This window comes from Diabrotica undecimpunctata, chromosome 10 (genome assembly GCF_040954645.1).
Source record: "Diabrotica undecimpunctata isolate CICGRU chromosome 10, icDiaUnde3, whole genome shotgun sequence".
Lineage (NCBI taxonomy): Eukaryota > Metazoa > Arthropoda > Insecta > Coleoptera > Chrysomelidae > Diabrotica > Diabrotica undecimpunctata.
In genome coordinates, this window is record NC_092812.1 from 39539485 (window position 1) to 39555241 (window position 15757).

A 15757-nucleotide genomic window follows, 5' to 3' on the forward strand; every position below is an offset into this window, starting at 1 on the left:
TGAAATCCACATAAATATCCTTCCAACACCGGACCAAACCAAATCAGAATGCCGATTATGAATATAGCTGCTGTTCCCCATAGTTAAATTCCATAACTCATTTAGGCTTTAAAATAACTTCATATATCAAAACTTTGTTTTGACTTCCAGCCTATTAACCAGTATAATTTGCTTGAGTTTATTGCCCAGCTGTTTCCGCTTGGTCAAGATGTGATACCTTGATCTAAGTCTGCGATCCAAATACATTCCCAAATATTTTACGTCTTCCTTCTGTGGCATAGGACGACCATTTATTAATACAGTTTAATGATACTTCTTTCCAAACAAGCCCAATGAGATTCAGATTAGTGGTACGTGCTGGTCAATTCATCGTTCTGATATCAACCTTACGCAAGTCATTTCTTACTATCTTCCGTTATTCGTCCTCTTTTTATAATTTAAAAATTTGGTTGAATTTATGATCATATAACTCCCCGCCTCATTAAACCTTAGCTCTCAAAGGGTGTTTAGTTATTGTAACACAGTGAAAACGTTCATTACTTCTTTTATTAGTCCATTTTCACCCACCTGGTGAATTTAAATTAAAATTTAATCATCTAAGAAGATACACGTTTCTTATTGTTGATTTGTTCAATCAAGATGTTATCTCGCAAATTCTAATATTTGATATGGATGGTGCTTTCGTCAGCTTTTGAGATGATAAATGTTTCTACCGTAGTATTCTGTTGAATATTCTTACAGAGACATTAGTAATATACACATTTTTTCATCGTTTTCAAAGACTATAATGAATGTACTTATATAAATATAGCGTTTTTTTAAATTATATAATGGTGAACAGGTTTCTATGATTATTAATAATCCGAAAGAATAATTAGAATAAAACACTTACGTAGAATAGATTACGTATCTTCCGTCAATCCCTATCCTCTTCAGCACTTCCATCATTTGTTCATGCCTAACTCTATCGAAAGCCTTCTTGCAGTCAATCAGGCATACAAAAACATTACAGGTGACATCTCTACACTTCTGAAACAATACCTGCACGCTAAATAAAGCTTCCCTCGTACCAACGGCGTTCACAAATCCAAATTAATTGGGCACAATTTGTTCCTCGCATTTCCGGTAAATTCTTTTTGGATGACTTTTAAAAACAGCTTTAGCAGATGACTCATAGGCTTATGGTCCTATAGTCTTCACAAACCTTTGCTCCTGGTTTTTTGGGCAATGGTACGAACTCCGATTTGAGCCATTCTACTGTTTGCCACATTTTAAGTTTTTGTTGTTGCTTTCTTTCCATTTACTTTGCTATTTTTAAGGAGTTGATTTACTGCAAGATTTGGAAAACTGTTAGGCCTTTCACTGTTTGTCTCCAAGCAGATCTACTATACTATGTCATATTCAGGTTTTCTATGAGGTTACGCCGTTAAGCGCAACGACAGCTCTGTATAATACGAATAGTGGTTATTAGTCAATGGATAATCAGACGAAGCGAGTAGAAAAGTAACCTGACCTTTAGAGAACCTGCGATTGGTCAAAAACTTCATTCCTTCAAAATTGAATTATCTGAATTGGAAATTGAAAACAATACAGATCTATTCTGTTCTAGGAGACCAGAATGTGCCTCGCCTCTATGGTAACCACCGAAGAAGCAAAGTGTACCAAATACCAGCAGAGAGATTTACTGAGCGCTGCATTTAAGAAGATCCGAGTGTTTATGGAGGTGATTCTTGCATGATCTGGGGTACAATTCCTATGGAATTACGAATACTGTTTTAGTTTGTAGGTACAACCGTCTTTACAAAGAAAGCACGTTTAACGGGTGCTAGATACATCTAATAGATGCTATTTTGGGCTTAATCTCCTTTTTAAATCTACAGTTATATCAAGAAATACAAAAGTAAAACTCTACAAAACAATAATACGCCCAGTCCTAACATATGGTTCAGAAACCTGGACTTTAACAAAAAGCAATGAAAACATGTTAGGATGTTTCGAAAGAAAAATACTAAGGCGCATCTATGGAGCGGTAAATGAAAATGGTGTCTGGAGAAGACGATACAACTTCGAACTCTATAGAATATACCAGGAACCAGATATCGTAAAACACATAAAGATAGGACGTCTGAGGTGGGTAGGCCATGTTATGCGGATGGAGCAAACCGACCCAGCTAGAAAAACGCTCCTTGATAGACCTATTGGTCAAAGAAGAAGAGGAAGACCCAGAACAAGATTCCTAGATAACATCGATGAAGACATGAGAAATATGGAAATACGTGCTTGGCGGAGGAAGGCGATGGATAGGGACGACTGGAGAAAAATTCTTGGGGAGGCTAGGACCCACACAGGGTTGTAAAGCCAAAATGATGATGATGATGAGATACATCTAGGAAATTTTAGCAATGCATGTGGTAACCTACGTTTACTACATTGGAGATGAATTTATTTTTATTATTTTTCTGCATGCCAATGCGAGGCCGCACACCATAAGAATCGTGCAAGATTACATTAAAGTAATCGGTTTTCGGGTCATGGAACGTCCAGCATGCAGTCCCGGCCTGAATTCAATCGAACATTGATCGGCTAAAACGAAGAATTCGTGCTAGGCCAAACGCGATCCCAGAGCAGAAGAAGTGTGGTTAACATTTTCCACAAGAAACAATAGCGAACTTGATTACATCTATGACTAATGGTATGAAAGATATTATTAAGGCGTGAGGGGGGTCATACCCATTATTAATAAACTAATTGTCAATTACTCTTTTTCTGTTAGCATTAAAAAAGTTCATTTGCTTAATGTATTAATATGTTAGACATAAGAAGCCAAAATAAATTTCCATAAATGTATACGTGTATATATATAAGTAAAAGTAAAAAGTAATGGCATGTCTCGCAAAACAGAAAACCAAAAATGGTATATCGATGGAAGGCAACCGTATATACGTATTTCTGACTATTGGTCGTCTTCAGTACGGTGCAGCCAAGTTAGAAAAGGAGCATATTAACTTGGGAAAGGATCAATACTTTTATTATTCACTCGCATTATCCTTTTCCATATATATATATATATATATATATATATATATATATATATATATATATATATATATATATATATATATATATATATATATATATATATATATATATATATATATATATATATATATATATATATATATATATGTTTGCGATCAAACTGCAATTACTAATTCAGTTTTGTTTTGTTTTGAGTTGTTTTTTCTAAACCTATTTACTAAATACTATTTTCTTTCGATTGCTTATGTTATAATTTACATTTTTAATTTCCCGCTTAATTTCAAGTTGGTAATACAGTTGGCAGTACTAAAAATTCACTAACAGTATTCTGTTAGACGTTATTTTCAAAGTTGTTTTTTGTATTTTCTCCAAACTATTTAAACAATAATTATCCACTCACTTTCTCTTTCTGCTCGTGAAATGTGACTGAAATCAAGCCTGCAACGACGACTGTTTTAACATGTCGTCCTTCATTTTGTTTTTAACTTTTAACGTTTTTAGTAATTTTTAAAGTGTTTTTTAACAGTAACATTTTTAAGTTTAGTTGCAACCTCAGTTTTATCATGTTATTTAACGTTGTTGTTTATGCCACGAATCTTACATTCGGGTAAGTTTTTTTATAGTTTTTTACAGCCTTTTTGGCATCATTCAATTTGTTACAACATAGTAATTTTCTTTGTAGACCTTGATAAAGGTGGCAAAAAACCACCGAAAGCTTGGATTCAGAATAAATAGTACGCCTTAGCAAAGCTCTATTTTTTATTGACTACCACACCCAAAAAGAAAAAAGTATTTACATATATATTTATATATATATTTATATTTATATATATATATATATATATATATATATATATATATATATATATATGTGAATATAAATTAAATGAAATATTTGCAGGTATTTCGACATACAATATAATATGTATAAATATGTTATGTATTACAATACTTACTTATGGTAAATGTCGTTAACGACACGAAAAAAGCATTTTATTTTGTATTCATACCTATGTTATTTAGAAAATACTAATGGCAAAAAAATTGTCCTGTGTTTGAAACCGTTACTGTAAACAATTAGTTGTTTCGCTTCTGATTGTTGTTTTCTAGTAATAGTAATGATAATGTTACGCAAACATGACTTATAATGTATGAGCATTAGGTTAAACAATATGTTAACTTAAAATAAAACAAATAAAATAATGCAGTTATTACAACAAATTTATGCTTTAAAGATCGAATGCACTGCAAAAGCTAAGAGTTTTAAGCGAGCCGCAAAATATTACTGTGTTTTGATTAACACATCTAACCATGGATTTAATATCTAGTTCAATCTTTATAGGCTATTGATTATGTACTTTAGAACGGAACTACAACGTAAAAGTGGTTAAACATTATTTTATATAATCAATAATCAATTCCGTCCCAAATATGAAACAACCGCGGAGTGCTACCATTTAAAGGGGTACGTTTTTGAGAAAGGGGTGAATTTATCCTTATGCACTAGGGTTCATTTAGGTGAATGAATTCTTTGCAATTTTCATGCATATAAATTTAATGAAAAGTTGTTCAAAATTAAATTTCCTATCAAAATGTCACCTTGTAAAGTTAAAAATAATTTTTTTGACAATTCAAAAAACGAAGCCAAAAAAAAAGGAACTCATGGGATTATTCTTTTTTGTCCCATAATTTTTTCCACGGGTGTATAGGTGTAGGCATGGCTTCACAGAAAAATACTTTTATCCTTTGTCTTCAAAATAACTTTTAGTAGAAGTCTTTAGGATTTACAGTATCCGAGATACGATGTTTTAAAGTTCGCCACTCACACTATTTTTGGGCCATTTTTCCAATTTTTCCCCCAAATATTGTTACTCGTTTCTACGCAGTTTTAGCTATATGCTATGGTAAATTAAATGGTAAATTAAAAGAAAAAATAATTACCTTTAAAATGATTTACTGTAGAAGACTCTAGGACTAATTTGAAGCATGACACGGTTCTTCAAGTTTTCTATTTTTAATAATTTTTGCTATTTACGGCAACATTTTTGCTGAACGGTATCTCAGCTACATTTCTTGTTCGAAACATTTTTCTCTATGGCGTACAGATTTTTGATAAATCGATGTTTTCCACCCCCGCCCGTTCTTTTTTCTGTGAAGCAATATCTATACCTATATCCACGTGGAAAAAAAAATATGGGGCAAAAAAGAAAAACCGCGTGTGTTCTTGTTTTTTGTTACGTTTTTTGAATATATGTTTGTAAAAAAACATTATTTTTGACTTTAAAAGGTGTCATTTCGATAGGAAGTTTAATTTTGAACAACTTTTCTGTAGATGTATATGTACGAAAACTGCATAGAATTCGCCCAAATGCACTATCGTGAATAGGGGCAAATTCACCTCTTTCTCAAAAACGCACCTCTTTAAATGGTAACACTCCTCGGTTTATTCATATTTGGGGGTCCTTTGGCATATTAAATAGTAAAACTCATTTAACGTTGTGGAGCCGGTGTAAAATGTATTTGTGATTTTCTAATTAAAGAGACCTTCAGAGATGGATTCGGTTGATCAAAAGTAAAATAAATACAAGAAAAAGACAGAAACTTTAAAATATCTATCACTAGGCAACTCCAAATTAAGATAAATTCAAGATTCGAGTAATACCTAAAATTGTTTAATCAACAAAGCAGAAATTCACCGAAAGCCAATATAAAAGTTTTTCATTTAAAATGAAAGAGTTGTTTAAATATATTCAAAAAGAAGAGAAATTTTTTATAAACTCTTTTGTCTGAAGTAAGTAATTTTTCTAACAATTTTAGTGAACCATTGTATAGACTGAATTAGCTTGCTTTAAAAAAAAACACAATGACTCACGTCAATCTCACGGGATATTTTTAATAGGATAATACTTTGTAAAATTATATTTTTAATACTCATGTTATCAAGGTTGAAACGGGCAAATTATTCAGGTTTTCCAATTTGAGAAAAAAAATGAATCTGAATGCAAATACAGAACATAATTTTACGACGTGTGCTTTAGCTAATACACTTATTGCAGTCATTAATTGTCGAGTGCTTAAACTCCTAAATAATATTTTTGTTATCTCATTAAACTTAAATATTTCAAAACTGTGTAATTGTAATTGACGCTAGAATATATCAGGATCGGCTTAGTAAACTCAGCAATCTGTAAGTAGCCTTCCTATTTATTTTAGTCTTTTGTGTCTTACGCTAATGAAGTATTTTGTTAATTTTTATTTTTCTCGATATATCGCAAACATTAGAAACTTGCAAGATGGAGATTGGCAGGATAGAAAGAGCTGAATACTTTCTCTCTTGGACACCAACTAATACTCAGTATATTTATTATTCAGTAAGTATATATAAATGCTTGTATTTCTTAAGTATATATAAATACTTAATAGACCAGATAAATTAGCAAAATAAAAAGCCTTTTTCTTGACACTCTTTGATACAGGTATCTAAAAACTGCTTTTGATAAATTTGGCGATAACAATATATTATAATAAACAAAAATTGCAAAAGATTAAAGGTCATTTTTTATTTATAAACAACATATAAACAACGTAAGATCGCTATAATATAATTTTTATTTATATACAAAGTTTATAAAAATTAATTTGTGTAAAATAATTTTTTAATATTTTCAAGAAAAAGTAATTGTAAAAATAATAAACATAATTCAAGAAATATTAACACGTATAGATTTGATTTTTAAATAAAAAATTAATTTTTGTCAAATTTATTGGTAACACATATTATTTATAACTAGAATACATACATATTTAAGTTCTTTAAGAATAAGAGGAAAGTAAAAGTTTGCAAAATAAATATTTATTTTAAATTGTGTAAACAAATTACTCGGGTAAATAAACAATTCACAAATTAACTAAATGCATATTTATAATATATGTCATAACATGCCCCATATTAAAAAATCAGTAATTTCTTTGATTAAAACCAAACATATTACTATTTTTAGAAATTTGAATTTATGAATTTAGTTTTTGAAATAGTAAAATCGTTTCGCTTTTAATTCTTTATCTTTGACGCTTCATGGATGGCTCATTTTTAAATCATTCTTAAATAATTTTAAAAATTTTTTTGTCTAAACTTGAACTTTTTATCTTTCAAATGGATTTTTTTAAATTGCTTATTATTTATAAACAAAGCTCCAGTGAATTTGAAAAAAAAAGGCAAACTCGGGTTTTAAGGATCGCAGGACATTAGGTTTTTTTGAAATTCGTGTAAAAATGCCGACATAACTAATATAAACAAATTAATTTCCTACATATTATCGCGTCTGAGTTATTATAATTGTTTATAAGCTTAAAATCACAGTACTTTTGCAAACCTATTTTACAATATTTGGCATAAACTATTTAATCGTTATATCATTTAATTTGATAGAGTAAGCCGTTTTCTTTAATCTGGTGCTTTCAGTATTCATGTAGACCCATCAGTTTGCGTATAATAACGTTGTAGATAAAAGTATTTTGGGATAAACAATTTCAATTTTGCAATAACTGTTAAGTGAAACTTCTTGAAATTTTTAAATATGTGAGATTGTTCTTATTTTTAACCAAAATTAAATTTTGTGTGGATTTTTAGAAAAGTTATCATTAATTTAAAAAAAAACAATTTTTGAAGTTATTTTTGTAATAAATAAGCAACAAACTAACAAAAATACCTTTGAAAACCCCCACATTAAAGCTTTTCTATGCTTTTTAGTAAAATTGTTTCACTTTTCCATATAATTTACTTGTCTTCACCTTAAGTATTTAAAATAAAACAGAGATCTTACATTGTTTATATATTGTTTATAAGTAAAAAATGACGTTCAATCTTTTGAATATTTTCTTTATTACATATATTTTTATCACCAAATTTATCAAAAGCCGTTGTCAGATACCTGTATCAACGAATGTCACGGGAAAATCCTTAGAGTTCTCTGGTATATAACAAGTAATTTAATAAATAACGTATACTCAATAAATTAACGAAACAAAAAATTGCGTTGAAAAAAATGTTATAAAAACCTAAAAAATTGGTTGGTCAGGCTGATATAACCTTACACTAAAAATTTAAAACAAAAAAGCTAGACTTAATATTTACTTGGTTTCTGGTTGCATCTGGTTTCAAGGACTAATCCCACAGGCAAAATAAAAAAAATAACGTATATAGGAAGGATTATAGGTATCTGAGAAAGAAAGTATTGAGCTCTTTATATCCTGTCAGTCTCCATCTGGCATGATTCTTCTTCCCATTGCCTCGTACGTAACAAGAATATCGTTCCATATCAGAATATATATATATATATATATATATATATATAATTAAGGAACACTCGAAGAGTGGTAGGTTTTTCGGTCAAAGTGGAGAAATAAAAGACAAAGAAGGTCTTCATCTATTTATTGAAGACATTTCGCTGTCTAATCAGAAAGCATCATCAGTGATGATGCTTTCTGATGTGTGATGAACTTTTAGATGAACTGATGATGCTTTCTGATTAGAAAGCGAAACGTCTTCAATAAATAGATGAAGTAGCCACCTTCTTTGTCTTTTATTTCTCCACTTTGACCGAAAAACCCACCACTCTTCGAGTGTTCCTTAATTTATATTGGATTGACGGTCGTACTCCTTTTCTCGATATATATATATATATATATATATATATATATATATATATATATATATATATATATATATATATATATATATATATATGAATATGTATTGCAAGGAGTATGACGAAAAATCTCTGTATTCAACATATTCAACAGGTGAATTCAGAGGTCTAATCGGTCGTGTATTTTGACAAATAAAAGAATAAAAGAATTCAGCTACTTCATTTATTTAATTGAATCACGTTTTGATTTTTTTTAAGCATCATTAGTTCAAAAACAATATGTAAGGATTTTTAGTTGTAATATAAACTCTAAGGTTTGCGTATCATACACAAACGACTTATCAAAAACAAAAACTAAAAGCGGGCACTACTGGTTGTTACTTATTATCTAGCCGTCTAGTGACTTAGATTTGACGGAAGGCTTCACTGAACTATGTTTTTTAAGCTCATGCATAGACAAAATTATACTAAGTATTTCTATATAAAAATAATACTATACAGGGTGGCGCACCGAAAACGAAACAGATGCATTTACTGGCAGATGATTCCTTTTTAAAAGAAACGCTTGGACCCGTCGATTTTGTTATCAAGGGAAAAACAAAATTGGCATAAAATCACATTAACATTTGCAGCCCCCTAAGCGGGGGTGGCACCATCCCTAAAATCTTAAATGGAAAGGGGGGTCGAATGATCTATCATTTAAAAGGTCTTTCAACTCCCTTTACAATGATGTAAAATTCATGTACTTCAATTCAGTAGTTTTGGAGATTTATTGATTTAAAGTTTAAATACATCATCGTAAGAGGAGATCAATACATAGCAGCAAAGTTGTTAAAAAATAAAGAATGAACTGACCTGTCAGCCGAGTAAATGTTGAAAATGACCACCATTACTTTAAATGCAATAATAAAGATTTTGCTGAAAACGTTGCCGGACATTTTGCAATATTTGAGGAGTAATTTGATGGCACTCATTCACAATTCTTTGTCGTAAATCTTCTAAGGATGTTGGCTGAGTAGCATAGATTTTGCTTTTTAAGTAACCCCACAAAAAGAAATCCAAAGGTGATAAATCTGGCGATCTTGGGGGCCATTCAACGGCACCTCTTCTACCAATCCATTGACCTGGAAAGGTCTGATCTAAATAATGCCGAACTCTCAATGCGTAATGTGGTGGGGCACCATCCTGTTGGAACATCAACATATTCTCAACGTATCGACCATCATTCTGATTTTCAATTATATCTGTTAGCGCAGGATCTATGGCATTTTGCAGTAATTCCAAATACATTTCACCAGTCAAATTTCCAGGTAAGAAAAAAGGACCAACCAAATGATCGCCAAAAATGCCAGCCCAAACATTTAATTTTTGTGGCTGCTGTGTGTGTACCTCATGGTAAATTCTGGGATTAGAGTCCGACCAATATCGACAATTATGACGATTTACTTCGCCATTTAAAAAACAGGAACATTCGTCGGAAAAGCAAATGTTAAATAAAAATTGTTCATCGTTTGTAATTCGTTCACTCATAACTTCACAAAATTCTAATCGCTTATCAAAATCGTCTTCATTAAGCTCTTGTACAAGGTGAATTTTATACGGATGAAAATTATGGGCCTTTAGAATCCGTTGGATAGTACGTCGACTAACACCACACGAAGTTTGCAATTTGCGGGCACTTAATGTAGGATCTACAATAACTTGCCCTAAAACTCCCACTTCTGTTGCTTCGTTCCTCATAGGATTTTCAATATTACGTTTTTTATTGGCGACTGATCCAGTTTCCCGAAATTTAGCTACAAGTTCTAGAACATATTTTCGGTGCACATTATTGTTCTCATGTCGCTCATTAAAAATTTGTGCTGTTCTATTAGCGCACTGATTATTTCCGAAAAATATTTCAATAATTTCAACCCTTTCTGCCGTGGAATATACCATGGTTAATTTATGTATAAAGCAATAAATGATATTTTAACAACAAAGATTGGTCAAATCAATCGCAAACTAATGTACTATTTCCTATTTAAAATAAGTACGTGGCATTCTCTACTTATCTTTCTTCAAGAAACAACTTTTTTTGTCACAAAGGACACTTCAATTGCTATTTTTATTATTAATAAACCATAGGCGTAGTAAATAAAAGCATTTAATTATCAAGAAAATGATTTTACTCAAATTTCTTCTGAAAGAAGTACAAACTAATTTGATGTACCTATTAAAGTCTACTTTAAACTTTAAATCAATAAATCTCCAAAACTACTGAATTTAATACATGAATTTTACATCATTATAAAGGGAGTTGAAAGACCTTTCAAATAATGGATCATTCGACCCCCCTTTTCATTTAAGATTTTAGGAATGATGCCACCCCCGCTTAAGGGGCTGCAAATGTTAAAGTGATTTTATGCCAATTTTGTGTCCCCCTCGAAAACAAAATCGACGGGTCCGAGCGTTTTTTCAAAAAAGGAATCATCTGCCAGTAAATGCCTCTGTTTCGTTTTCGGTGCGCCACACTGTATAATACTATTTATATCTATAGTATCGTTATAGTAAGTAGCTGACTTATTTTATTGGCAAAACATAAGTGACCGATTAGTCGTCTGAATACACCTATATATAATATATAAATATGTATATATATATATATATATATATATATATATATATATATATATATATATATATATATATATATAATGTGTATATATATATATATATATAATATATATACATATATATAATGTGTATATATATAATATATATATATATATATATATATATATATATATAATATATATATATAGATATATATATTAATCTAGTCCGATTCTGGATGTACTTTTGAAGTTTGAAGAAGGCATCTAACATCTTAAGATAAGAAACAACGTCAACAGCCTTGTGATAAAATCCAAATCGGAGCTGCAGAAAGTTCAGTTGTTCACACTGTAAGAGAACTCACCGCTCAGTCACTGTTTACTGTTATCGACCGACGGTACAGTAAAACAGTAAGTGGAAAGGCAAGACGTGAGGCCAGCAGGCGCGACTGGGACTGGATTTTCGTTCTCGATTGTCGATCCTGCTATCGCAGTGGCTCTCCTCTCCGTGTTGATTTCTAGCTCATTTCGTTCGGTTCGGAGTAGTTCCCGTTTATCGTAGTCTGTTTTTTTTTCGAATTTGTAACTTAAAAACATTACTATCGAGTTAATATTTTTAATTGTTTAGTTTTTAATTATTTCGCGATATGGAGTGAAGTGTGTTTATTCCAGTTCAACAAATTATTTTTACATCTTTAAAACATAATTCAACTTTTTGTATGTCACGACTGAAGTGAAAAGGTAAGAAAACTAATGTAGGTATGCCTTTTATGTATAAGTTTTATACACCTATTTGTTTACTATTACTGACAGAAAATTTCAACCTATACATATACATAGTCAAACTTATTATAACAAGCGCTAAACCAACAGATCCTACACTAATATCTGACTAAATTAATATAATGTTTCATCAATTTATTAAACAAAGCGATAACGACTAAGATATAGCAATATTATTATCGGCAATGAATCATTTAAAATTAAAAATATTTAGTTTTACTTATTAATAACTAATTACTAATATATTTATTTAGTTCATTATTCTGACCTCGAATGCCAGCAGAAGTATAATTATGAATAAGACTACATTATGTAGTATATATATAATATATATATATATATATATATATATATATATATATATATATATATATATATATATGTATATATATATATATATTATATATTATATAATATAATATATACCTATACATATATAAAATTTAAGTAAGTATAGAATATTAAATACCACCCTTAGCACACTAATAATTAAATATGTTTGTATAATTGCTAAACGGGCAGGTCAGGTTTAGAATCACATCCAATGGTAATAATAAAAATCCGTTAATAATAATGTCATTGTCATTGTTTTTTCTTATAATGATTTAAAATGTGATTAATAATAAGAGAATTTCACTGTTATGTTTGAATGTGGTTCTTTTTAAAGACCAATCATAATATGGTATCTATCATTTTTTCTGGCAGATATTCTTAAGGTTTACGTTGGTTTCATGTAATAAAATGCACTATCCTCTGATAAAGTCGTCCAAGGAATGCACCTCAACAATACTGATGATACAATATTAAAAAAAATAAAATAAATATTGCCTTGCTTAACATTTGGTTTATATTTAGGTTTCTACTAACGGTGTAGAGGTGATCATTTTTAAACACATCTAATCATGGAAGGAATATTCTCTTGTTACTTCCATTGTATTTTTTCATAATGTTGCTCATAATTTACAATGAGATTACTAACAGGAGAATTTTACCGTCATATTTGCTGAGATTTTGTTTTTAAATATTAATCACATGCTATGGATCAATCAGCAATTAATCATTGTCTCATTTGTTGTGTCACGCACGTTTGTACGAATTTGTCGCACAACTTTTTTGGACGATATTAACATCAATTTCAGGAATCTTCTGAAGAATCCTCCGTCTGAATTATTGTTCCCCGTTATGCGCCTCCAATCCATTATCGTACACTTTTCTACATAACAAATACGAAAATTTTTACGCATGCTGCTATTTTTGGCATATTTTGTGCTTTATGGCATATTTCCCTGCACTCCACATTGCTTCTTCTTAAGGTACCTTCTCCATTACTGAAGGTTGGCTATAACTACAGCAAATTTCTCTCTATCCACATTGCATATCATTCTATATGTTATGTTAGGCTAGACACTAAAAAGAAGAGAGCGCCATGACGAAGAAGACCACACGTAAAAAAGAAGGCAATATAAAAATTCTCCACTGCATTATAATGCTGGATGAAAGAAAAAGAAGACTACTAGACAACGCGTAAAAATAATTTGACAAACGCAAAAGAACACGAAAAGAAGACAATTGGACTGTTTATGAATTGACAGACTACATTTGGCAGGTGGTCGTCGTAATACGGTCGTCATTTTTAGTCCCTGAAAACAATAAGTCCTCCAAAACAATACTTTATATCTTTGGTAGATATACGTCTTTGAATGTAGATATTAGTATCAATTGCTTCACCTCTGACGTGTGCTATAAAGAGCCTAGAAATATCAGAATCCGAAACGGTACACTAAGCCAATACTTTATCTTCAATTTTTTTTGTAGGATATATCATACTAAATATATCCTACGACAATCACTATTAGTTTTACATTTGTGCATAAGTTACTCTGTGAATGTTTCGGTTAATATTATATCTTTTGTTTTTTAAAAAATCATCTGCATTTTATTTTCTTGTGCTTTTGTTTAAAAGAGTCATGCTGCTTTATGTTGGTCACTTTTTTTGGAAAATGTGTCTCCGAGATAATTTTTTTTGGTAACAATATTTTATGATATTTTTAAAGAAATTTGGCCGAAACTAATGTGGTTTTTAAATACTATTCGGGGCACTGTATTTTTGGTACACGGTTCTGATAAAAATTTTTGCAGCTTTAGAAGCAACCACAAACAATTGAGAGAAAAACAAAAGGTTACACAATGCAGAGATAATGAACGAGATGGAGTCTCCCAAACTCATATATAACCAGACACAGGATGGAAGGAGAATAAAATGTGAACCTAGAGCAATACATAAGGATCAAGTTGATGAAGATCTAATAACACGAGGAATACGAAACAAGAAAACCGATACGAAGAATAGAAAGGAAATCATTATCATCATCAATGACCCCAGTAAAGCAAGGAAAAAAGCTAAAAAATCGTATACAGATATTTGAAGGTTCTAAAAAGAATGAGGGGTAGATAATGAAAAATCCATGAAGAGGTACAGCTGATTTTGTTTTGTTTTTTTTTAACAATCTTAAAAATTGAAAACATAGTTTTTGCCTATAACAAGTTTCTTGTACATTCTAGAGAAAAATGTTTCAAATAAAAGTAGATCAGAAACAGATCTTTAGTTTGAAAGTTTCCAAAATCAAATACATAAACCAAATATCAAACAGTCAAATATCAAAGTTATTAAATTTGTTTCTCCCTGAGAGCGATTATATAAACAAATGTACTTGCCCAAATAGTCCAAATACTCCAGAGGTATTTTGTAAATCGCAGTAGATTCTTTAAGGCTTTATTTATAAGGTTTATTAAAAAAAGCTTCAGGATTTTTTTATATTTGTTATTAAAAAACAATTTCAAAAAGGACTGACTTTTTAGCTTCTAAACATTTATAATAACTTTGATATTTTTTTGTCACACAGTTGTAAGTAGGCCCAACTTGTAAACTATTTGATCGATCTATTTGGAATTAAGCACACTTTAATAACTCATTAACTGCCATAAATTTAAGTAGTTATATTACCTGTCATTATGCAAAAATCAAACTTATTAACATTTATAAATTACTGCAAAATTAAGGGTTTTTTGCAACTATCTTGGTGAATTCTTTATATACATTTAGAAACTCGCAAATTGAAGAACTTTTTAAGATCTACAATTTTTATTTGAACCATTTTTGTTTAAACTATGAGAAACGTTTTATACGCAAAAAAAAGGACTTTTTCGCTTTTTAATATTGTTTAAAACAAAAACAAACCAAAATCAGCTACCCCTTATATACCTTTTAGAACCTCAAATATCTGTATAAGATTTTTACTTGAAATCAATGATTTTTTTCTCAGATAGACTGGTGTAATAAGTGCTGGACATCGAAGTAAAAGGGAGTAAAACCAAAATATCGGAAAATACTACAAAAAATTTAATGATGGATGTTAAAAGACGAGATAGAATTTATATTTAGGGCAAAAAAAATAGAAAAAAATGAGCTCTAACATGAAAGTAAGTCCTAATATAATTTGGAGCAATATAGCTAATATTATTAGAGATACTGTTGAACTAATTAGAAAAACCTTAAGACAGAATAGACTACAAGTCCATGGGACATTTTAATGGGTCATTTGACCCATCAACTAAGTTATAAATGCCGTACAAAAATGTTTGACCAAAAAATTTACACCATTGAGTGGTAAGTTTATCTTATCTCTAACTCAC

General features: G+C 30.3%; 1 protein-coding gene across 8 annotated transcripts in view; it reads left to right on the forward strand.

Annotated features, from left to right (window-relative positions):
• The window catches only part of LOC140452233 (plasma membrane calcium-transporting ATPase 2-like), a 417554-nt gene that overhangs the window by 250227 nt on the left and 151570 nt on the right, over positions 1 to 15757 (forward strand). For 4 of the 8 annotated variants that reach the window (XM_072546368.1, XM_072546370.1, XM_072546371.1 and 1 more), the window contains exon 1: positions 11614 to 12022. The exons of 3 other annotated variants lie outside the window; for them this stretch is intronic. The gene's annotated coding sequence lies outside the window, so the exon portion shown is untranslated. Of the gene's footprint in view, positions 1 to 11613; positions 12037 to 15757 lie in introns of those variants that run through there. One more of the 8 variants, XM_072546366.1, reaches the window with a different exon arrangement.